This window comes from Globicephala melas, chromosome 14 (assembly GCF_963455315.2).
Source record: "Globicephala melas chromosome 14, mGloMel1.2, whole genome shotgun sequence".
In the NCBI taxonomy this organism is placed as follows: domain Eukaryota; kingdom Metazoa; phylum Chordata; class Mammalia; order Artiodactyla; family Delphinidae; genus Globicephala; species Globicephala melas.
In genome coordinates this window covers 68085610-68110625 of record NC_083327.1, presented here as the reverse complement: position 1 = coordinate 68110625, position 25016 = coordinate 68085610, and the positions used below count along the sequence as shown (strand labels likewise).

Sequence of the window (25016 nt, the reverse complement as noted above, 5' to 3'; positions counted from 1 at the left end):
ACCTTAAAAGGGTGTAGAGATGTTTTTCTCTCCTCAGGCAGAGGACAGGAGAACAACATACAAAAGAAAATTTCCTTGAGAAGGGTCTGGGCAGGAAAGCTGACTGAGCTCTGGTTGCTGGTATCAGATACCTTCCAGTGGGATTGCATTATGGGCACGTTTACTGTACTTGAGTTCAACTAGTCAAGGTCAAGAGAAAGAAGGAGAAGAACTAACTAATAATTAGTGCAGGAGGTTATACCTAGCATTTCACACAATGGGTTTATATTCTGGAATAGTATATCATGGGGATGTGAATCTCTTCATCCTTTAGATGGTCTTAATTCTGTTCAGCTCTTACCAGATACATAAATATTTTTAGTTCAGCACAACTGTACCCCACTTACTCTCAGCAAACAACCTGACATCCTACCTCATTTAAAAAAAAAAGAGGCTATAAATTGTGAACTGCTTCCTTCCCATTCATCCTTCCCCACCCCTGCTGTTTACTGTTCTCTTCTCCAGCCTCAGATGTATCTCTCTTAGTTAAGACCGTCTTCTCTCCTCCAGGACTTTGCTCCCTCAGTTATACCCTCTCCTTCATAATCAAAGGCTGAACATACAGAGGTTAAAAATCCTGGCTCTGGAGCCAAAGTATGCCAGGTTGGAATACGGTTTTGTACTTTCTAAATGTGTGACCATGGGCATATTGCTTAACCTCTTTGTGCGTCAATTTTTCCATTTGAAAAATGGGACTAGAAATAGTGCTTACCTTATAGTGCTGTGAGCACACCGTGAGCTAAGGCAGGCTAAGGGGCTTGGAACAGTCTCTAGCACAAGCTCTCAGTGAATTGTTTCCACCATTCCTCTTCCTCCTACCACCGTTATATAAAAACGGTGGTAATCTCTAAATCTCTATGGTTTTCACCCCTTAGCCCATGTTTGCTGAACCATTTCCTATTCTGGAAAAGAATAAGGCCAAACATTCTCTTGACCCCGGTCCCTTTTTAACTACTATATTCTCTTTCCTCTTCCTTCCCAAGCGTTTTACAGACTATTCAAGGTTAGCTGTCTCTACTTCTCCCTCTTTTATTAGATTTTATTTTCTTTGTAGAGATTGTTTTTTAAAATGGAATATTGACTAAATACAAACATTATAAACTATTTTCTGTTTTGACTACTCTGAAACCCTATGTATTTAGTACTTTTAACTTGAGTTCCCTGGGTCCCTCCCTAAATCCTTCCTTCCCCATTTCTGAGTGTTTTACTTTCTTCATAGACTTACTTAATATTTGTGCATATTTATGAATACTTTTGTATATTGTTGAACTTTATAAGTGGAGTTATGCAATATAAATTATCCTGAGGCTTTTTTTTTGAACAAAACTATAATTTCATCTATTTTTATTGGCATAAAGAATGTCATACGCCAAAATTTATTCATTTTCCTGTTGATGGACATTTGGACCTTTTGCTCTTCTAAATGGGTTTGCTACGAACACTCTTGTATGTGTATCCTGGCGTACATATACACAAGTTTTTCTAGGATTCATACCTAGGAATGGAATTTCTGGGACATTTAGTATATACCTCTTTGTATCATTGAATATTACAAATTGTTGGTAAAGTGGTTATGCTATTTGATAAACCCATCACAAGTGTAAACATTCTTGTTAGACTTTTAAATTTGGGGATGTGAAATGGTATCTGACATTTGATTTGATTTGATTTCTGTTTATTTATTGGTGCTGCACAGCTTGTGGGACCTTAATTCCCTGACCAGGAATTGAACCTGGGCCACCACAGTGAAAGCACTGAGTCCTAATCACTGGACCACCGGGGAATTCCCAGCATCTGATATTTTAAGTTACGTTATCAGATTACTGATGAAGTCAACCATCTTTTCATTTGTTTCTTGACCATTCTGGTTTATTTCTCAGTGAAATGCCCATTTAATGTTTTGCCCAGTTTTCTTTTGGGTTGTTTATCTCATTTATTTATAGTAGTCCTTTATAATTCTGAGATAATAAGCCTATCTCCAAATTTGTGGTTTGTCTTTTCACTTTCTTTATGTCCTTTCCTCCTCCTCTAGCTGCTTTTGAAAAATTTTTGTCACTGATTTCCAGCAATTTGATTATGATGTGTCTTAATGTGGTTTTCTTTTTCTCTTTTTTTTAAAAAAATAACTTAGATATAATTTATATGCCGTACAATTCACTCATTTAAGGGGTACATTTTTCGACTTTCAGTATTTTCATAGGGTTGTACATCTATCACCATAATCAATTCTAAAACATTTCAGTACCTAAAAAAGAAACCTCATACCCCTTAGTCATCACCTTCAACCCTTCCATCCCCCGGCCCTAGGCAATTACTAATCTGCTTTCTGTCTCTCTATACTTGCCTATTCTAGGAATTTCATATAAATGGAGCCATCCAAGATGTAGGTTTTGTGACTGATTTTTTTTCACACAGCATAATGTTTTCAAAGGTCATCCATGCTGTAGCATGTATCAGTACTTCATTTTTTTATTGCCAAATAAAATTTCTTTGTATGGGTATATTATATTTTATTTATCCATTTGTTGAAAAGACTCATTTTTTCCCCATTGAATTGAATTGGCACTCTTGTAACAAATCAACTGGCCATAGACATATGGGTTTATTTTTGGACCTTCAGTTCTGTTCCGTTGATCTGTATCTAGTCTTCTGCAAGTACCACATTTTCTTGATTACTGTAGCTTTATAGTAAGTTTTGAAATTGGGAAGGGTGAGCCCTCCAACTTTGATCTTGTTTTGCAAGATTGTTTTGATAATTCTGGTTCCCTGGAATTTCCATATGAATTTTAGGAACTGCTTCTCAGTTTCTACATAGAAGTTAGCTGGGATTTTGATAGATTGTGTTGTACTTATAGATCAATTTCAGGTGTTGCTTTCTTTATTTCTAGTAACGTGTTCCTCATTTCCTTCCGAGTCCTCACTGGTAGCACCATTAATGCCCATGTTCTTACTAACAGTCTAAGGCTATCTAGGCTTTTTCTATCATGTTTCTCCAAATTCTTCCAGCTTCCACCCACTGCCCGATTCCAGGGCTATTCCATATTTCTAGGTATTTGATGTAACAGCGTACCACGTCCAGGCACAAAAGTCTATATTAGTTTTCTATTGCTGCCATAACAAATTCACATAAACCTAGTGGCTTAAAACATTTATTACCTCACAGTTCTATAGGTCACAAGTCTGGGCTGACCCTTCAATAGCTCTTTAGCATTATCTCTCACCAGTCTTTGTGTATTTTAGGCTTTAGTGATAACAAGCTGCTGGTAGTTCCCTGTAGATATCATGTCATTTACATATCTCTGCACTTCTTATGGTGTTCCCTTTACCTAATGTATTAGTGTGGGCTGTTGTAACAGATTACCATAGACTGGGTGGCTTAAACAGTAAACAGTTATTTTTCACAGTTCTGGAGGCTGGAGGTCCAAGGTCAAAGTGCCAGCATGGTTGTGTTTTTGATGAGGACCCTCTTGTTGGTTATGTCCTCACATAGCCTCTCCTTAGTATTTGTACCCAGAGTGTGAGTTGTGGTCTCATTATCCCCTTATAATTTTTTGATAATCCCATCATAAGTACTCTACCCTCATGACCCCATTGAAACCTAATTATCTCCCCAAAACCCCACCTCCAAATATCACATTTGGGGGTTAGGCCTTCAACATACGAATTTTGGGAGGACACAGACATTCAGTCCATAGCATTCTGCCCCTACCCACCTCAAATTCGTATCCTTCTCACATGCAAAATACATTTATTCAATCCCAACAGCTTCAAAAGTCTTAACCTATTTTAGCATCAACTCTAAAGTCCAGAATCTCATCTAAATATCACCTAGATCAGCTATGGGTGAGACCTGAAGTATGATTCAGCCTGAGGCAAAATTCTTTTCCAGCTATGAGCCGATGAAACCAACTAGTTATGTGCCCCCAAACTACCATGGTGGGACAGATATAAGATATACTTTTCTATCCCAAAAGGGAGAAGTAAGAAAGAAGGAAGGAATGGTGGGTCTCAAGTAAGTCCATAACCTAGCGAAGCATACACCATTAGACCTTAAGGTTTGAGAATAATCTTCTTTGGCTGGATCTTGTTATCTTCTGGACCTACGGGGGCAATAGTCCTGACTCTGCAGCTGTGCCAGGCTGGGGTCGTATCCCTACCACTCTGGGTGGGCCTCACCCACACAGCTCTCTTAGGCAGTGGTCCCACCCTTTGAACCCTAGGTTGGGGCAGCCTTGCCCTCTCTGGGCCCATGTACTCTGGGTCTGTGGTGGGAGTGGCAGCCTGATAATCCCTGAATCTTCTTGAAGTGTCGTTCTTTCTCTTGTCTTGAAGAATAGTGTATGATCACAACCGAATAACTCTATGGTCAGGTCCCGTAGGATCTGAGAAGTCTGACAGCCTGCCTTCATCTTGTCCCATCTCTTCCCCCTTCAGTTCAAACTGGCAGTGTTCCTGCTGGGGTGGCTGATTAGGTCAGGTCCATGGTTCACACCCATACTAATCTCCTTATCAAACAGTCAGTCAGCCACAGTGTTCTCTCTAAACATATTTCTCATTTTTTTGCAATATGGATAAGCTGAGACTCTTCCCAATCTTTAAGTTCTTGGTTCCTTTTTGCTTAACAATTTTTTCTTCAATTCCTTTTTCTCTTTTCACGTTTTACTATAAGCCATCAGGAGTAACGAATCAGCTCCTTCAAAACTTTGCTTAGAAATCTTTTCAGCTAAATATCCAGTTTCATCACTTGCAAATTCTACCTTCTGCAAAACACAGAAACATGAACACAATTCAGCCAAGTTCTTTGTCACTTTATAACAAGGATTGCCTTTTTCCATGGCCCAATAGTGAGTTCTTCATCTGCATCTGAGATCTCATCAGAAAGGCTTTTACCATCTATATTTCTACCAGCATCCGTACATGATTACTTATGTGTTTTCTAAGAAGCTAGATGCTTTCTCTACAGCTCTTCTCTTTGCTTTCTGAGTTCTCACCAGAATCTTCTTTAAAAGTCTCTTCACAGCAAGCAATGTTGGCTTTTTCTAGCATGCACCTCAGAACTTTTCCAGCCTCTGTCCATTACCCAGTTCCAAAGCCCCTTCCATATTTTTAGGTATTTGTTATAACAGCACCCCACTTCTCGGTACCAGTTTCCATCTTAGCTGGTTTGGGCTGCTTTTACAGATTACTATAGACTGGGTGGCCTAAACAACAAACAGTTGTTTCTCACAGTTCTGGAGACTGGAAGTCTAAGATCAGGGTGCCAGAATGGTTGGCTTATTGGTGAGGGCCCTCTTCCTGGTTTTATCCTCACATAGCCTTTCCTTAGTGTGTGCATGCAGAGAGAGCGAGCTCTGGTCTCACCATCCTCTTATAAGAGCCCATCACTGGGAGGTCTTCCTTCATGACCTCATCTAAACCTAATTCTGTCCCCAAAGCCCCACCTCCAAATACCATCATATTGGGGGTTAGGACTTCAACGTGTGAATTTGGGGTGGGGGCACAAACATTCAGTCCATAGCACCTATCATGCTCATCCCACTGTATTAGCTGATGTCTTTATTTTCTACGTTAATCTATAGAGTAATCTCTTCTAGAAAATTGGATTCTGCTGCTGAATGGAGCTAAGTGGCTCAACCCTGTGTTCCCGTAATAGCATGAGGTTCTTCAGCTTCACTTACTATGTTGTATCAGAATTGTCTTTCACATGTTGGTCATTCATGGATGTGTGGGAATTTATATCTTGTATTATCGGACTTTTGCTATTGTAAACATTGCTTTATTGCCTAACCTTGTTCGTATGTCATATAGCACATTAGTCCAGCTGCAGGATATATTCTTAAAACTGGAATTGTGAGATCAAAGGGTACACACATTTATACTTTTGATAGATATTGTCCAGTTGCTGGGATATACCAATTTATACTCTCACCAGCAATACACGAGGAATGACAGTGCCTTTCTCCAAACCCTTGACAACACCGTATGTGTTAAAAATCTTGGAATCTTTACCAATCTGATAAGTGAAAAATCTCAGCATAGTTTTAATTTACATTTCTCTTGTGATGAGCATCTTTTAATAGATTTAAGAGCTACTCTGTATTCTTCGCTAAATGAACTGTGTCTGTTCATATGTTTTGCTCATTTTTCTATTGAGTTGTTGGTCTTTTCCTTACTGATCTGTAGAAACTCTCTCTATATTAAGGAAATCAGCCCTTTGTCATGAGTCACAGAACCCTCCCTCCCCCCACACCCCGCTCCAGCTTGTTGTCTTTTAACTCTGCTTATAGTGTGTTTTGTCATGCAGAAAATTTGATTTTGTTACATGGTTGAATTTATCAATTTCTTTTTCATGGCTTTAGGAGTTTGTGTCACACTTAGGAAGGCTTTCCTTACCACAGGAAGTAATTTCAAGTATGTTGAAAGCTTACATTTATTGCATTCTTTGTAATTTAAAAAGTTGATAACAATATAGAAGTTCAATAACTGGAGAATGATTGCTTTAATTGTGATATCGCTATATAATGGATTATTATGCAACCTGTATAAATAAGGTTTAGAGGAAGTTGCTCACATGTTTACAAATGAATGTCATGGGAGGACGTTTGTGTTCAGGTTGAGACCAGAATCAAGACCGTTTCTATTCCAGATCATCTCCATGACATAAAAAAAATGGGAAGGAATAAGTGGAAGGCACATTAATAATTGTAATTGGGTGGTGAGATTATTTTATTATTATTATTTAAAATGTCTTCTGGTTCTTTGTCAGCTTCTCAAAGAGCGTGTCTTTTTATAGTGAGGAAAAATACCACATGGATGGCCCTGCAGTTCTGTGTGCATCGTATACTGTGTGCTTTGTAGGATCCACTTGCTTCAGCTACTTGACATTCTCCACACCCTCAGCAGCCCAGCAATGGGACAAAGAAAACCGATAATTGTTTGTCCAGAATAGAGCTAGTTTATCCAGATTTTCTTCTTTTCTTTTTCTATTGTCAGATATCAGGATCTCAGGGAACATTCTCCTTTATGTATTTCACTGTAGAATAAGTGCAGCTCAAATTACAATGGTACCCTGAAGTCAGTGTGTAATAGTGATTTTTTAAAAAAATTCTCTTTGAAATTCTTAATAGTAGTCTGTCTTTTAAAATTAAGCCTTTTTTCCCCTTTTTTGCTCTCTACACCCTCATAATACTTGGTAGAGTGTTTCTTCTGGGCTCTGTTGAGTTATAATTTCCAAACAATGAAATGCAGCCAATCTCAGTGCTTGAATTTTGACAAATGTGTTTATCCTTAGAGCTGCCACCACAATTAAGATAGAACATTTGCATCAGGAGACTACAGAGGCCTGACTTTAAAATAGATATAATTTAAAAGATATAATTATTTTATACTAATATACTCTGGAACACCTACAAGGGTGACAGTTAGTTTTAGGTAGAGTTTTCAAAAGAGGTATAAATGTTTGAAAAGTTAATGGCTTATACAGTAACTGTATATAGTTAAATAATTAACTTCACAAAGGAACTCTGCTTTGGTTATAGCATAAAATTGTAATAAGTAAACACGATAAAGAGCCATATGAGCCATTAGTTGAATTCTTTGAGGTGCTGAGACTTCAAAGGGACAGTCATGCATTTTGGGTGTTTTGATTTCTTTACATTTCCTAGTCATCTTTTTTTCTTAATCCTGCAAGGCATTTGTTTATGCTCATATCAAAATGAATGATACTCTGAGGCAACTGGGGAGCATTAGCAAAATCCCTTCTTTAGGATCTTATATGTGAGTCTGTAAACATATTAGCAAGACTGGAGAAATTGAGATAATTAGGATAGATATATAATAGCAAGTTTGGCAAACATGATTAAGATTTCCCCACAGAGCAGAGTGTTTCCCGGTAAAGAGATTATTTTAAATATCAAACCTCATTTCAAAAGAGAAACACTTAAAGAAGCTTTCATCTGTTGGAGCAAGAGCCTATGTTTGTGTAAATCAAACCATTGCACAATCTCAGAATCTGAATGTGGAAATTTCATAGATTCTTTTCAGTGTGGTACAGTTAATGCTGGAGGTGGGTGGGAGTGGGGATCAGTGCTGTTATTTTGGCTGTTTTGGTTTTATTCCCTCACATTTGAGGGCTTGGGCACCCTCCTGTTCATTCTGCCCATCAGCTACTTCTCCCCTACTCTTCTTTTGTCCTGTTTTCTCTTCCTCCTTAGCCTCTTTTCTTGGAATTGTAAAAGAAACAAAAAGAAGGCTCTCACTTGCAATTTCACTTTTTATTCTGACTACTACAGATTTAACTTCTTAAAAACTGTGTACTTCAGATAAAACAATGTAAATACTAAGTTTTATTAATATGCTCTGCATTTAAGAACCCTCAGGTGAATTGATCCAACCTGGAAATCTAAATTGAAAGTTAGTTTTTCAGTCTTTAGATACTTTCTTTCCATCTGTTTACCAGTAGTTACAACGGTTTGCAGGGCATCCAAAGGATTAAATACTAATTTATCTTAAGCATCGTTGTGTGCTTATGGAATTGATCTAGAGATTAGAAATGAATGTATATCCCAACTCAAAATAACAGCTAAATAGATTTAGTAAACAATTCAGAGGCTTGGATAATGTTATTGGAAAATCATGGCTATAAGGATTTCTATAAAAATATACTATCAGAAATTTGTTGGGCCATTTATCGAGAAAATTTGTACAGCAAATGAGTGCCGGGTCTCTAAGTTTCATAGCCTGGCTGACTATCTTAGCTAGTTAGCTGCCTTAAATTCCTTTGGGGGTATAGTAGTGTATTTGTCTGCTAGGGCTGCCCTAAGAAAATACCACAGACTGGGTGGCTTAAGCAACAGAGATTTATTTTCTCATAATTCTGGAGGCTAGACGTCCAAGATCAAGGTGCCATCAGGGTTAACGTCTGGTGAGACCCCTTTTCTTGGTTCATAGACGGTTGACTTCTCTGTCTTCACATGGCCTCTTCTCTGTGGGTGTGGAGAGAGAGATCTCCAGTGTCTCTTCCTCTTCCTATAAGGATACCAGATCTATCAGATTTGAGTCCCACCATAGGACGTCATTTAACCATAATTACCTCTCTAAAGGCCCTATTTCCAAATATAGTCATATTTAGGATTAAGGCTTCAACATATGAATTTGGATGGGGGGGCATAATTCAGTCTTTAACAGGTAGAATAAATTATAAGTAAATAATTATAAGTATGCAGTGATACTACTTGGGCTAAGATTATGTGAACTAGTTAACGTTGTACCATTTTTTTTTGTATGAATCATAGAAAATAGTTCATTATGTTATAGTTAAATTTTTTTTTTTCTTCAAGATTTACTTGGTTCTCTTCTCCTGCTAAACTTAAGCTCCTTGAGGCCAGGGACATACCTTATTGCAGTAGCTTTCAAGTTCTTTTGCCTTTAATCTAAATTAAATGCATTTTACATCATAATACAGGACAAACACACACATACTCAAAATAATTTCTCAAAGCAAAACCTTATTATGGAAATTGTGATTTTTTTTTTATCTTTTCATTTCAATAGGGAAAAAATGCTGGTTGTGACCCACTAGATTGATTTCATGACCCACTAGTAATTTGTGACCCACTGTTTCGAAAACGGTGGCTTATTAGGTTTTGGTTGATAATACTTTACAGAGCTCCTGGCACATAGTAGGCCTTCTGTAAATGTTTATCAGTATATGAATGATTGAATTGAATGAGTAATAAGGAGCTAGAGTAAACTAGAGAAATTCTTTAGAGGCAGATTTGTCCATTACTTGTTGTCCTTTATTACTTAGTATTCCTGTTGGCTTCTATTCGTGGCAGTGTTCCCAGACTGACTGAATTCAAATCTCTTTAGGTGGCAAGTGGTGTTTTCTTTTTTTAATACTTTTTATTTTAGAGTAGTTTTAGATTTACAACAAAAGTTGCAAATGTAGTCAAGAGAGCTCCCAGATACCCAGCACCCAGTTTCCCCCATTATTAACGTCTTTCATTTCTATGGTATATTTGTCATGATTTGTGAAGTGAGCCAATAATGAGATGCTATTATTAACTGAACTCCATACTTTATTCAGATTTCATTAGTTTTTCCCTAATGTCCTGTTTCTGTCCCAGGATTGCATCCAGGATAGCACATACATTCAGTCCTCTTATCTCCCTAGGGACCTCTTGGTGGGGACAGTACCTCACATTTTCCTCTTTTGATGACTTTTCAGAAGTACTGGTCAGGAATTTTGTGCAAAGTCCCTCAATTTGGGTTTGCCTGGGTTTGTTTTCTTCACAGTTAACTGGGGTTTTGGGGAAGGAGACCATAAAGGTAAAGGAAGAGGATACGTGCTGTGAATATGACTTACTACTGTCAATGTTGACCTTGATCACCTGGCTGGGATGGTGTTTTTGTCAGGTTTCTCCACTGCAGTGTTCCCTTCTTCCCCTTTCCATACTGTACGTTTTGGAAGGGAGTCACTGTGTGCAGCTCACCCAGGCAGTGGGGGTTACACTACCTCCTCGAGGGCAGAATGGCTACACAAATTATTAGGACTTCTCCTACACAGGATTTGTCTATTCTCCCTCCCTTATTTATTTATTTATTTATTTATATCAGTGTGGGCTCATACTGATATAAATGGATGTTTTATTTTATACTTTGGATTGTAATTCAACTCTGCATGAATTATTTTGTTGCTCAAATAGTTCCAGTTTTGGTCATTGGGAACTCTTTCAGGTTGGTTCCTGTGTCCCTTTGAGATACTGCCATCATCATTTTGTTTTTGAGCACTTCCCTGCTTACTGGCTTTACAAGATGCTCTAGGTTTATCTTGTGTACTCCATGTCCCAGCCGTAGAATCAGCAGTTTCTCCAAGGGGGCCAATTTCTTTTATCGGAGGATGTTATTAGAAAGAAAGATCTGAGCACTGGGTGTGCTCTTTGCTATGGTATGTCATTGCATCTGGGTCTTCTCAGACAGAGATAGGAAATATGAACCTGTGTATTACACATATCTCTAACTATTTCTATATCCATCTGTATCTTCGTTAGCTAAACATGAGCTCATAATGATATCTCTGACTCTAATCCAGTATGACATGGCTTATTCTAGCCTTCCGCTCTTTATCATCTGTAACCTTCCTCTCCAACAGTGAGAGAAACTTGGCTCTCAGCATCCACCATCTATTTACTAATTTTTCATTCCAGTATGTGGTTTCAGAACTGTTAATTTGTACCCCCATGGGAAACAACTTTACCAGCTAGAGTGCAGCCCTTATGTACAGTTCCTCTTGTCTTTAGTCCTTTCCAAAGTTACGTAGATCGTCACCCTTTTTCTTCAACCCACTTCAGTGAATTTATGCCATACATTAGCAGTGGATTCTTTTATCACAATCTGCATTTCATTCTGGGATCCCTTGACCTCCTGGTTGATTTTTCTTAAGTTTGCATACATTAAGGTTTACTTTTTATGCTGTATAATTCTGTGGGTTTTGTCAAATGCATGGTGTTATGTGTCCATTACTACATTACCATACAGAGTAGCTTCACTGTCCTAAAACATCTCCTGTGCTTCACCTAGTCAGTACTCTTCCCTACCCAACCTCCTGGTGAGTTCAATCTGGTTTTCATCTTTACAGTGTTCCCTTTTCTAAAATGTTACATGAATGGAAACGTACAGTACGTAGTCTTTTGAAACTGGATCCTTTTACTTAGCAATACGATTTAAGATTCTTCCATGTCATTGCATGAATTAGTAGCTCATTCCTTTTGATTGCTGAATAATATTCTGTCGTATGGATGTGTCATAGTTTGTTGATCCATTCATCTGCTGAAGGATATCTTGCTTGCTACCAGTTTTTGGTGATTATGAATGAAGTTGCTGTAAACTTTCATGTACATGTTTTTTGGGCAGATCTAAGTTTTCCAATCAGTTGAGTAAATACCAAGGAGGGTGGTGGCTGGATGGTGTGGTATGTTTACGTTTAGCTTTGTAATAAACTGTCAAGCTGTCTTCCAGAGTGGCTCTACCATCTTGCATTCCCACCAGCATGGTGGGTTGTTGCTCTGCATACTTGGCAGAATTTGGTGTTGTTGGAGTTTTTGATTTTAGCTGTTCTAATAAATGTGTACTTGTGTCTTGTCTTAATTTGCATTTCCCTAATGACAAATGATGTTGAGCATCTTTTCATATGCTTTTAGGTCACCTGTATATCTCCTTCAGTGAAGGGTCTATTCAGATCTTTTGCCCATCTTTTTAATTGACTCGTGCTCTTATTGTTTACTTTTAAGTACCCTTTGTATATGTGCTTATAAGTCCTTTATCAGATACGTGATTTGCAAATATTTTCTCCCAGTCTGTGTCTGGTCATGGGCATGTGGGTTTTAAAAAAGTTTTTTGGGTGATTCTGAACTTCTAGTTCAAAGTCCCAGACCTGATTGAAATAGGAGACTTGGATCACCTCTTCAGCTACCTTCTCCACTCCCTTTCCATTTCTTACTAGTTAGCCTCTCTGGGTCTTGATGGCCTCATCTGTAAAATGAGGAATATTAATTTACCTTCCGGAGAGCGGGTATCTTTCAATTTTCAGTTCTATGATTCCGTGACCACTTGACCTTTTGAAACCCTCCTGGAATGCTACCAGTATACAGTTAAATCTCCTTACCTTTCTAATTGCTTTCACAAAGGAAAAGAACTGCATGATCCCGACATCGAGAGCCTTTTATTTCTTTGTGGAATTTTATTACTCCCACTGCCTAAAACTCAACTGTTATGATGGCATGCCAGAGTGAAATAAATCTGTCAGTATCTTTAAAATGACAGTAGGACAGAAATCTACTGGATCATGTCTCAGAGGTACTGCTCATAGAAATGAACTCCATGTTTACCATGTATTATAAACTTTGTACACTTGTGGGTAGGTGAGAAAACAATTTGGCAGTTTAGAATTTCTCTCTATCCTTCCTCTATGTAGTTACTCCATCATTAAAAAGCAGATTCCATTTCTGTAAAACTCGGGGTTTTTTTCCCTGCAAAAATGTCCCCTAAAGGGCAGAACAGGAAAACTACAAGTTATTAGACTCACAGAGAGTAAGGGTAGAGTACCTTGAAGGTTATCTACAGATGGAATAATTTTAGATATTAATTAAACCTTAGAACAGTAACACAAAAGGTACAAAAATAATTGCTAAAATTTCCTGATGAAATTGAACTTGTGGAGGCTCTTACACCATCCCGTGGTGTTATCAAATAAATGCGGGACGTGGAGACCCTTTTCAACTTCAATTTTAGTGCAATGCATTATAAACTCAAACCTCATAGTCAGAAAGTCCTATTACCCATTTAGTTTCTGTTTCTGGCTTCTGCCATTATGCCCATGTTGTCTTATCTTAATGATTTTGTGGGAGTAGCATAGCACAGATTCTGGAATCAGAAAGAGAGAGTTTAGAACTTCATTACTTATTAGCTGAGAGATTTTTGGCAAGTTCCTTAACCTCCCTAAACTTTGTTTCCTCATGTGTACCATGTAGATAATGATAGTACCTACTTGGATTGCTGTGTCAAAGAAACTAATATAACTTAAAGGGTGCTTGGTGCAGTGCCTGGCATAAATTTGTTGCTGCTGCTGCTACTACTGCTGGTTTAGATGAGGTCACCTAGGTGTTGTATTTTGAGTGAGAATATCAGAGGACCAAAGACATTTCAGGAGCCTATGAAAGAGACTATTGTTGAAATTCCCTGGCAAAATCGTCCTTGTAGAAACTCTTACCCTTCCCAAGAGGCTCAGAAATAATGGTCAGAGAAGTAAGAGAAAAACCCAGAGAGAAGGGTACCATTGACACTGAGAGAGGGTTATTCCAAGCAGGAAGGAGTGGGGAATAGCACCAGAGGCTGCAGAGAGACCCCAGACAAAAGACTTTCCATTGGCTTACCGAGTACAGAAGGGCATCCATGGAGTAGTGATGGAGACAGGATAGCTGACAGCTGGGGGTTCAAGACTGAGGCATGAAGGATGCTGAAAAAGTAGAAAGCCCAAGTGGAGGTTACTCTCAAGAAGCTTGGAGGGGAAGCAGGATTATAAAATGTAGCTGGAGGTGATCTGGGATTTGGGTTTTAATTTTTTTTTTTAATTTGGGAGAAACTTTAATATGTTTGTTTATAGAGGAGGAAGAGCCAATGGAGAGTTAAAGATGGGAGTTTGAGGAGATACATGGGTGCTGACTGATGGAATAAGGCTTTTGAAGAGGTGGGAGGGCATGAGAATTTACAGGACACACGGAGGAAGGAGCTCTGGACAAAAGAAGGGGCAGGATGGGTGATATAGACAAGCTCATAGGTAGTAGGAAGGTGGTGAGAGTTTGTTCTCAATAACCTCAGCTTTCCAGGAAGTAGAAAGGTGGTGAGGGTGTTGGAGATAGTTTGAAGAGAGGGATGAAAGTTTAGAAAAGCTACCCATCAAATAGGATTGAGCTGACCTGGCGATATCAGGCAATATCCGTCTTCATGAATGTCTTCATTTGTGGGAGTTTTCCCAGTGTTTCTCAACAGAATATGGGAGCATCATAATCAGATGGTTAAATCTGACCTTGTGTTTTTAATAATTTTTTGTGGTTTTGAAGCTTTTCAAGATAAAAAAAAAGGAAAGAATGAGCTCCCCTGTACCCTTGGCGTGGATTCACCAATTGTTAACATTTTGCCACGTTTGCCTTATAACACTTTCATATATAATAATTATGTTGTTGAACTGTTTGAGAGTAAGTCAGACTTTATGATTGTTTAATCTTCAATACCCCAGCATTTATCTCCTAGGAACAATGACATTCTTCATAACCACATCACAATGATAATACTCAAGACATTTAACATGGTCACGATACAATTATTACATGGAGAGTCCATATTCAAGTTTCTCCAGATGCCTTTATAGCTTGAAAAACAATCCATGATTTTTAGAATCAAGCATTGCATTTCAGTGTAGTGTTTTTCATCTCATTTAATCTAGAAGAGTTTTTAAGCCTTACTTTGTCTTTCATAACACTGATGTTTTTGAAGCATACAGTCTAGTCATTTTTTGTGAAGATCCATCAGTTTCGGTTTGTCCGTTTCCTCGTTGTAAAACTTGGATTTTGGGTTTTTAGCAGGACGACTACAGACGTTATGTTGTATTCTTATCAGTGTGTTGCATCGAGGCGCACTCGATTTGTTCCATCATTGGCGATACTAGATTTGATAACTTGGCTGAGGTGGTATCTGGTAGGTTTCTTTACTGTAAAGTTACTGTTTTCACCTTTGAAATTAAGAAGTAATTTGTGGGGAGATAGATGCTTGGGAACTATGTAGACTGTGTAAATATCCTATTCTTCCATTTTTACCCTCTAGGGTAAAGGTGTAGGAGTTTATGTGTTAAAGCAAAAGCTTAAGAGTCACTGGGGACATTTTGGGAGGAGGAGGAAAATATATCTTCTGATAATCACGTGTAATTATTGGTGAAGTTCATGGACTAAGAGTTCAAGCTATCAGCCTGCTAACTCCGAAAAGGAAAGGAAAATTTTAAATAAGATGAACAGTAAAGAATAGGATGAAGCAGTTATGTAATTAGTGCAAGGCAGTTCATTGTTGTTTTAATTTTTAAGTGTTTTTTAAAAAGTTTTAATGAAAAGTGTATGATAGATTGAAAGCAAAATAATATATGGTGCCCCCGTTCAGTCTTTAGATGTTCAGTAATTCTCCTCTTTTAATCCTCTTCCTTTATGGCTCTCGGAGTCGGCATCTTTCTCAGTTCAGTTTATCCAGATAAGAACTCTCTGGTTTCCTCTGGGGGTCGGGGTGGCATGTTTACCTGACTACAGGAGGGACCCGGTCACCCAGTTGTTCTGTATGCAAAGTAAAAACTTGCAACCAATGCTTTTCTGACAGCCTCATACCTCGACTTCTTTCTCTCTGGCACTGCTGAGTGTCCAGCCCCTGGCGAGGCGGGGGGAGGCCTCTTCTCCATTCCTAAGTCAGTTACTGCTCTTGCATTTGCTTTTCGTCTTTCAAAATTCATTGAACTCTCTCCAAGACAGCTCATGTCTCTCCTCTGATGTCCTTGTTTTGGCGGAGGTCTGGAAGAGAGATAAGATAAATAGATACAGTCAGCCTCCCATATCCTTTTACTTTAAAATGAGTGGCTAGTACTCCTAAGTTATGAACAGCCTCTACCACCTTCCCTATTTCTTGTATCATCTTGCTTATTGCAGTTGAATTTTATGATGAAATTTTAATTATAGTAGAGAGAAAACTAGAATAACTATCAATATTTGGCATTTGTGTACTGCTTTTATTTCTTTGCTCCAAAGGCCAGCCTTTGGTCAATCATTGTCAGCTTAGTTTTTTTCATGCCACATGAAACAGGAATGAAAATTGATGCCATTGATTCTATTTTAAATCACTTCTGACTGGTCCTGGTTGCTTATTAATAAAAGGTGAAAGTTTGGGGTTGTTTTTTTCACTTTTAATGTGGTATTTTCATTTCAAGCTAGACACTGAATTTTCCTACTTAAAACTTGAAAATTCATATCCACACTTTGTATAATTTGAATCACATCAGTACATTTTACTATAGAAACAGAAAACACATAGCTGCTTAAATCAGTGGGCCAGCCTTACTAACTTCTTTGAGAGCCACAAGTGGCTGTGTTCTTCCATCTCATGTACCATCCCGGTCTTTGATATATGGCTAAGCAACATGATTATTTTGTTGCACTTTCCAACATGCATGTAACAGAAAATCTTTGCCACATAGTGTAAAAAATGTTGACATATATCAAACGTCACCTGGTGAGCTTACTGCGTTCACCAAATATCAGTCGGTTGAAGAAAGAAATGGACGTTAGTCAGTGTTGCTTTGGGAAATATAAAAAGATGTTCTCATGGAGGGCTGTTTGAGGAAGTGATGCCTGGCCGAAGAAGTCACTGCAAACAGCGACAAGAGCAGGGAACGGGGAAGAAATCCCGTGAGCCGAGAGTTACAGTCTCTCAAAAAGGAGAAGTGACTTGAAGGTTGAGAGGCTAGCCTATGGCCAGTGAGAGGTAGTTTGGCCAGAAGCCACGGGCCTTAGAAGAACTGTACGTTTATACGTATTTGAAAGTGTTATGTTTCGGTTGGAGAAAATTAAATCTAGAGGCACCTATTGAATATTTATTGAGCTGAGTTTACTAGAAGATAAAGTTGTTATGGTTTAAATCTGTTAAACATAATGCACACTGTGTAATGAAAGAACACTGGATTAGGAGTCAGAGGATTTGTGTTTCATCTCTGCCGCCTAAATCCTCCAGGTGAGAAAATGAATTGATAAAGTACAAGGCAGTACTAATGAAAAAGTCAACAAAAAGCAGAAGGTGTTTCTAATTCAAACTGCTGTGGATGAAGAGAAAAACAGTCTCCCGTAATTTCTTTCTCCCCATTCCATGCAAGGAAGAATAGAAAATTTTTAATAAACTTCATTGACGTTTAATGTCCATAAATAACAAGAGGCACCTATTTTAAGTGTATCATTCAGGGAGGTATAACATATATATATATGTGTATCTCCATGTAATCATCTCACTGATCAAGATATAGAACATTTCTGTTACCCTGCAAGGTTCCCTCATGCTCCCCTCCACCCACCCTGGGAAACCATTGATCTGCTTTTTGTCACTCTGTAGATTAGATTCCCCCCCCAAATTTCATATATGGAATCACATAGTACATATGTCTTCTTTTATGTGTAGCTTTTTTTACTCAGCATGTTTGTTAGATTTATCTATGAGATGATCATCAGTTTGCTCATTTTATCACTGCCCTTGGGGTTGTTTTCAGTTTGGGGCTAATAGGAATATTTGTGTATAAGTCTTTTTTTTTCATACATTTATTTTATTTATTTATTTTTGGCTGTGTTGGGTCTTTGTTGCTGCGCGTGGGCTTTCTCTGGTTGCCGCGAGCTGGGGGCTTCTCTTCATTGCAGTGCACGGGCTTCTCACTGCGGTGGCTTCTCTTGGTGTGGAGCACGGGCTCTAGGCGTGCGGGTTTCAGTAGTTGTGGCACATGGGCTCAGTAGTTGTGGCTCGCAGTCTCTAGAGCGTGGGTTCCGTAGTTGTGGCGCAAGGGCTTCGTTGCTCTGCGGCATGTGGGATCTTCCCGTACCAGGGCTCGAACCCATGTCCTCTGCATTGGCAGGTGGGTTCTCAACCACTGCCCCTCCAGAGGAGTCCATGTATAAGTCTTTGTGTAGACGTGTTATTCTCTTGGATGAATACCTAGGAGTAGAATTGCAGGGTCATGCAGTAAGTGTATGTTTAACGTTATATGAAGCTTTCAATCAGTCTTCCGGAGTGGTTGTACTGTGTTATGTTCCCACCAACAGTGTCTGAGAGTTCTCGTTTTCTCCCTTGTTGGCAACACTTGGAATTGTCAGTCTTTTAAGCTTTAGTCATTCCAGTTGGTATGGATGGTATTTCACTATAATTTTAATTTCTGTTAGTCATTGAGGAAATGATGTTGAGAGTCATTTATGTGCTTATCAGCCGTAGATATGTCTTCTTTGGTGAAGTGTCTTTTCCAGTCTTTACACATTTTCATTGCGTTGTTTATCATTGAGTTGTATGAGTTCTTCAAATACTCTAACAAGTTCTATGTTAATACTTTTTTTTAAAAGATTTTTTTTTGATGTGGACCATTTTTAAAGTCTTTATTGAATTTGTTACAGTATGCTTCTGTTTTATGTTTTGGTTTTTTGGCCATGAGGCATGTGGGGTCTTAGCTCCCCGACCAGGGATCAAACCCACACCCCCTGCATTGGAAAGTGAAGTCTCAACCACTGGACCGCCAGGGAAGTCCCACAAGTTCTATGTTAGAGATATCCATTGTGAATATTTTTCTCCCAGTATGTGGCTTGACTTTTCAATTCCTTAATGCTTTCTTTTGAAGAACAGAAGGTTTTATTTTTGGTAAAATCCAATTACCAATTTATTCTTTTGTGGTCATTGCTTTTTGCATCCTAACCAAACAATCTTTGCCTGTTCCTATGTTTTCTTCTGGAATGGTGCTGTCAAACAGAAATTATGTGAGCCACACATGTAACTTTTTCTAGTAGCCACATTAGAAAACTAAAAAACAATTGGAGTTAATTTAAATCATATATTCTATTGAAACCAGTACGTCCAAAATACTTTCATTTCAACATGTAATCAGTATAAAAATTATTAATGAAATATTTTACATTCTTTTTTATCCTAAGTCTTTGAAAGCTGGAGTATAGTTTATCCTTACAGCACATTTCAGTTTGGACCAGCCACATTTCAAGTGCTCAATAATATGGCTAGTGGCTACCATATTGGACAGGGCAGTAATATAAGCTCCTGCATATTTTTTTAGGTCTGTGATCTAATTTTTGTGTATGATGTTAAGTGTAAGTTTTTTTTTTTTCTCCATACAGATAACCAGTTCCCATATGATTTATCTTTTTCCCATGGAATTATGTTGTTTCTTTGCCCAAAATCAATAGATCATGTTTGTGGGTCTATTTCTGGACTTAATATATGTTTCCATTTATCCTTAAGCCAGTATGATCCAGACTTGATTATTGTAGCTTTGTAGTAGGCCTTAAAATCAGTTAGTGTAAGTCTTCCAACTTTGTTTCTCTTTTTCATTTTTACTCTTCTACGTTCTTTTCATCTCCATGTAAAGTTTAAAGTCAGCTTGTCAATTTCCACAACAAAGCTGACTGTGAATTTGCCTATTATAAGAGGGTTGAAAGATGGATCCCCAAGAGATACATCCAAATACTAATCCCTGAAACTGTGAATGTTACCTTATTTAGAAAAAAGGGGTCTTTGCATATGTAATTAAGTTAAAGATCTTGAGATGAAGAGAGATCATCCTGAGTTATTCAGGTGCATCCTAAATCCAATGACAAGTATCCTTATAAGATAGATGCACATGGGAGAAAACACACGACACTCATAGAGGAGAAGGCGATGTGAAAATAGAAGAAGGCAGTGTGAAAATAGAGGCAGAGATTGGAGTGATGTGGCCAGAAGCCAAGGAAGCCAAGGAAGCCAAAGAATGCCAACAGCCACCGAAAGCTGGAAGAGGCGAGGAAGGATTCACCTCTAGAGCCACTAGAGGGAGTGAAGCCTCGCTGACACCTTGATTTCGGACTTCTGGCCTCCAGGACTGTGAGAGAATACATTTCTCGTTTTAGCCACAAATTTATGGTAGTTTATTGTAGCAACCATAGGAAACAAATACATCCAGTATCAGGTTGAGGAAGTTCCATTCTTTTCCTAGGGTTGTTTTTTTTTTTTTTCCAAGAATGGGTGTTGGATTTTGTCAAATGCCTTTTCTGCATCAACTGAAAAATCTTTTTTCCTGCTATTTTGTTAACATGGTCATAATCTATATAGACTCTCTGCTTTCATTGTATTAATTTTAGTATGATCATAGCTGTTACTCCAGTGACACCTGTTTGTGAAAGTGTTGGGTCCTGACACATTGTTTCAAATGGTAAATATGTCAGCATGGATCTTCTTGCTTTATATTTGCTAAAGACATTTTAGGAAGTCATTGAAGAGTCGGGAGAACAAAACTGTATCTCAGAATACTTGGAAGAGAAAAACCATGATCGTAAAATTTATCCTGAATGGTTCTCTATAACAGGGACCACACTGGTAACTCACTGGTCCAATTTGGCCTTGAGAGATACTTCAGTTGGCTTCCATAGTGCTTCCAAAATTAAGGAATTTTATATTGAAACACTATATACCATGCTTTTCCTGAAAATTATATACACTTGGCAATGCTGGCCTGAGCTGTATAGAATCTGCCCCTTACACAAAGAATGATCTTTTCACTTTACTATAATCCTGCTCTTTTTTGTTTTAAACTCCATAGAGCTTTGAGTTTACAACCTTTGCTCTAGAACCTTTGTTGGGGCACATTGTAATGCCAAGGCATGTGTCACTGAGGGAAGGCCTGGAGAAAAGGAGGGTGTCACAGTTGCCTGGTCAAAATATTCATGTTCCAAGAGAACTTTGTGGAAATAACCTAAAGGTCGAAAAGGATTTTCATATAATTCATTACCAACAGGAGAGACAGTCTGACTGATGACTTGTGGATAAACATGGGACAAAGAAGCACTAAAAAAAAAAAATCAAAATCAAAACCCTAAACCACACAGAGAAAACAGCAAAAAACTAACAAACAAAATCCTCACCTACCGCAACCAAAGAAGTACAACCTTATGATGTAAAATGTGAGAAGTGATGGCAAAGCAAAGGTGCCAAAGAGTCTGCAGGTGTGTGGTGTCTATGTTCCTCCACCCCGCTGCAAGACATACTGAGGAAAAAGATGATCAGACCAAATCCTGAGAATTTTCACAGATGTCCTCCAACTGGGAAAGAAGTCAGTGACATCCTTGTGAAACATCAGGGAACCTTTACATACCACTGTTGGATCTTGACCAAAGCAAGACAGTTTGCCACCTTCTGGGGTACTGTGCTGAACTGGGCAAATGAACTGAAGCTTATAGGCATGGAATATTCCCTTGGCTGGCTTGAAGGTGGACTGGTGAGGACTTAAAGGAACCTCAGAAGTGATGGCTGATTTTCCCCAGCAAGCTCTGTATTCAGCTTCAATCAGAGTTCTGCAATCCCCCATCTACCTAAAACCCTCAGGTCACAGAAAAGGTAGATAGAAACAACACTCAGCCCTAAAACTGAAGCTCTGGATAGGGAAGACAAACACATCTCAGGTGAAGAGGAAAGTGCACCGGGAATTCACTCTCAGTATGTTAGTGCAAAAACAAGGTCTGTTGTTAACGTTTAAGGATAAGCAAGATAAAAGGTATGTCACAGCTGTTGTATAAACATGTTATAACATGGGAGATGGGGGTGAGAAGCAAGGAAAATAGCATGCAGAAGACAGATGAAGAACCAAGTCTGGAAGAAAACCCAACAAAGGAACAGAAATTTATATTCCTTTTATGTGTTTGACTCAACAGAAAAAATAGTATGATTTCACAAAGTAGTTCAAGGACAATATGAGAATGTGATGAAAAAGGAAATTGCATAGCTGAGAAAATCGATTTTCAAAAGAACATAATTTTAATCCAATAAGCTAGAAAAACCAATGAACAGAATTTTTTAGAGAATCACAGTGAATGCAAATCAAAAGAAGATGGATACGGAAAATAAAGATCAAGTATAAGAACAACTGGTGACTGTGAAGTAGAAAAGCCAACCAATGAAAGATAAAGTTATTCAGATATATAATATGAATGGGATACTATACTAAGAAGAATGGAATCTGTAAGTTAAAATATCATACTGTATACTCGGGGGAAAAAAACTGATACAGAATAATTGACACTGAGACATAGCCCAGTTAAGGATATACAGGGTACTTTAATGATAAAGAATTCTTCAGGCATCCAAGCAGAAAAATCAAATCACCTCCCAGGGAAAATCACATAGGATTCAGTTCTCTCCACAGAAATCTATGATGTCAAAAATCAGTGAAGCAGCTACCTTCTTTTTCTGTTAGGTGTTGAAGGAAGGTGTGAATCCAAAATATTTGCCTCGCTCCGTTTTTTTTTGTTGTTGTTGTTTTTTAATGTGTAGAGATAAAAAGCAGATAAAACATTATAAGCGCGCCTTAAGAAAACAACTTGCAAAAGAGCAGTCCATCAAGCAATGAATAAAAATAATTCAGGAACGGATATGTTATGATGAACACTGAATTCATTTAAGTATAGAATTAAGACTGACCATCTTGGAGAATAAGGTGGTGGAGCAGTTGTAAATGTACTAAGCACTGGTAAGCCAGAAGTAATACAAGCGATGGAAATCCGGAGATAGCGGTGAAGATTGATAGAAGTGTGAGATGTTCTTACATCATATTTCAGAGCTATGGGACTGTCTGAAACCTGTAGTGAACTCCATGTTACATTAAGGCCTAGAAACATTTAAGTCTTTTTACTTAGTGTTTACAGGCCTCTTTTAGGGACGTGTTCCTTGTAGGGAAGAAAGCAACCGCTGGAGATTTGCTTGTTTCTTTTTCTTAAATCCAAAGAACATTTTAAAATTACTTAAAGCATACGCAGAATGATTCCACAGCTATAAAATAATTTCCGTCTAATCTTTCTGCGCCTTAGTCTCTGCAGCTCTAAGACCGGGAGGAGCAGTTTTGCTCACTAGGTGGTCGTGAGGATTACGTTTATTTACCTGTGAAGTGCTTAGCACAGTGCCTGGCTCACATTCAGTGGGCACATTTAGGCTGCCATGATTTCCACGCGGCACGAATAGGAGAATAGGAGGTAAGTTTGGCCTATTGCAGTGTTCTCCTAGCATCTGTCGTGTTTCTCGTTTATGATTTGGCTCTGGGCGGTTCATCCTGGTGGTGACTTAAGTGAACAGCCCCCGATACGGTACGGGGCTTCGGGCTGGTTCGGGTCTACCTGCGCCAGCTCTGCACCTGGGCGACCTTGGCTTAGCCCACACGGATGACTCAATCGGCCAGGCGTCTGGGCGCCTGTCCTCTTCCTCCGCCCAGGCCGCCGACCCCCTGGCTCCCCAGCGGGGCCTCCTCCTGCCACGTGACGCCCCCGCCAGGGGCCCCAGCGCCCTCCTCGCGGACGCGCCGTTCCGGCTCCCGGGCTCCGCCTGTGCGCGGCCTCCTCGGCGCAGCCATCCTCGCGGCTGCCGAGGGCGGCAAAGCCCACGGCATCTGCCATTTGTCATTCAGCCCGTCGGTACCGCCCCGAGCCTTGATTTAGACACGTCTGGGGCGGATTCTGGCCCCACTCTCCTGGCGGACAGACGGACGGACGGACGGGGCGGCTCTCCTCCCAGCCCGGCGGACCGCGGGCCTTGGCGCGCGGGGCGCTTCCCCGGGTCGCCGTCATGGCCGCGGAGGCGGCGCGCCCGAGCTGCCGCGCCTGAGTTCCGGGGGGCTCCGGACCCCGCAGGGTAGGTGTAGGGGGCTCGCGGCCGCGCTCGGGGGCCGTGGGGCCGCGGCCGGCCTGGGGACGGCGGGGTGGCGGCGTTGCCGCGGAGCGAGGACCGCGCTGGGCTCTGTGCCGCGCTCGGGAGGGTGTGCCGGTGCCGACGCGCCGTGTACGTGACGGGGTCCGGGGCTCCTCGGGACGAAGTGTGAAACTCTGACGAATTGTCACCGGGTAAGCCAAGTCGGCTCGAACAACAAATTCTTTCGCCTGGTCGTTTTTAATGCCACTTTTTGAAGCGCTCGTGTATAGTTGGTATGCGGTAAATAGACCTCGGTTTTTGAAACCTGGCAATCTAACCTTGCTAAAAGGCCAGGAAAAAAGTCTGTGAAAAGTAATAATGTGACTAAACATGAAATGTTTGCGTTTACATTCATTATGGAAAATGTGACTCGCTTTATGCTTTAGTATTAGGGACCCTATCAGGTATGCTCTTAAGACTGTTTTAAAATGTGGGCTCTTAAAATTTTCCTAGGATAACTGATAATGCAACTTTGGTTATTTAGTCTCAGCATCAAACTTTAGGGGCAGTGCTGGGGTTTTTTTACTTCTTAATAAACATACTCCTGTAATTTTGACTTTTTTTTCCCCCCAACAAATGTGTTACTTTTATGTTTTAGGAAACCAATAAAAATTAAAAATAGAAACACTCAGCTTAGGTCCTCCTTCTTCCAGGAATCCTTCTCTAACCCCTCCCTCCCCAGGCAGGATCGGAGGCCCCTCCTGTGAGCTTTCTGGGGCCTCACTGAGGTCCTGGTCCCTTATGTCCTCCCCCCCGCCCCCCCCCCCCCACTGTGTATTAACCCATCAGTCTCGCTCGGAGCCCAGTGGATACTTAGCACATGGTAAGTGATTAATACTGTTTAACGACCAAAGGAAAAGATAAAACGAGCTGATGTTTCACAGTTTTTAGCTCTGAAGTTATAGAGTGGTAAATTAGATAAGAACATTTAC

The 25016-nt window shown here is 39.6% G+C and overlaps 1 protein-coding gene across 8 annotated transcripts in view; it reads left to right on the top strand.

Annotated features, from left to right (window-relative positions):
* Nucleotides 1–25016, top strand: part of PLAGL1 (PLAG1 like zinc finger 1) — a 164638-nt gene that overhangs the window by 74860 nt on the left and 64762 nt on the right. For 4 of the 8 annotated variants that reach the window (XM_030853288.3, XM_060283276.2, XM_070043525.1 and 1 more), the window contains exon 1: nucleotides 23715–24027. The exons of 3 other annotated variants lie outside the window; for them this stretch is intronic. The gene's annotated coding sequence lies outside the window, so the exon portion shown is untranslated. Of the gene's footprint in view, nucleotides 1–23328; nucleotides 23376–23714; nucleotides 24028–25016 lie in introns of those variants that run through there. One more of the 8 variants, XM_060283278.2, reaches the window with a different exon arrangement.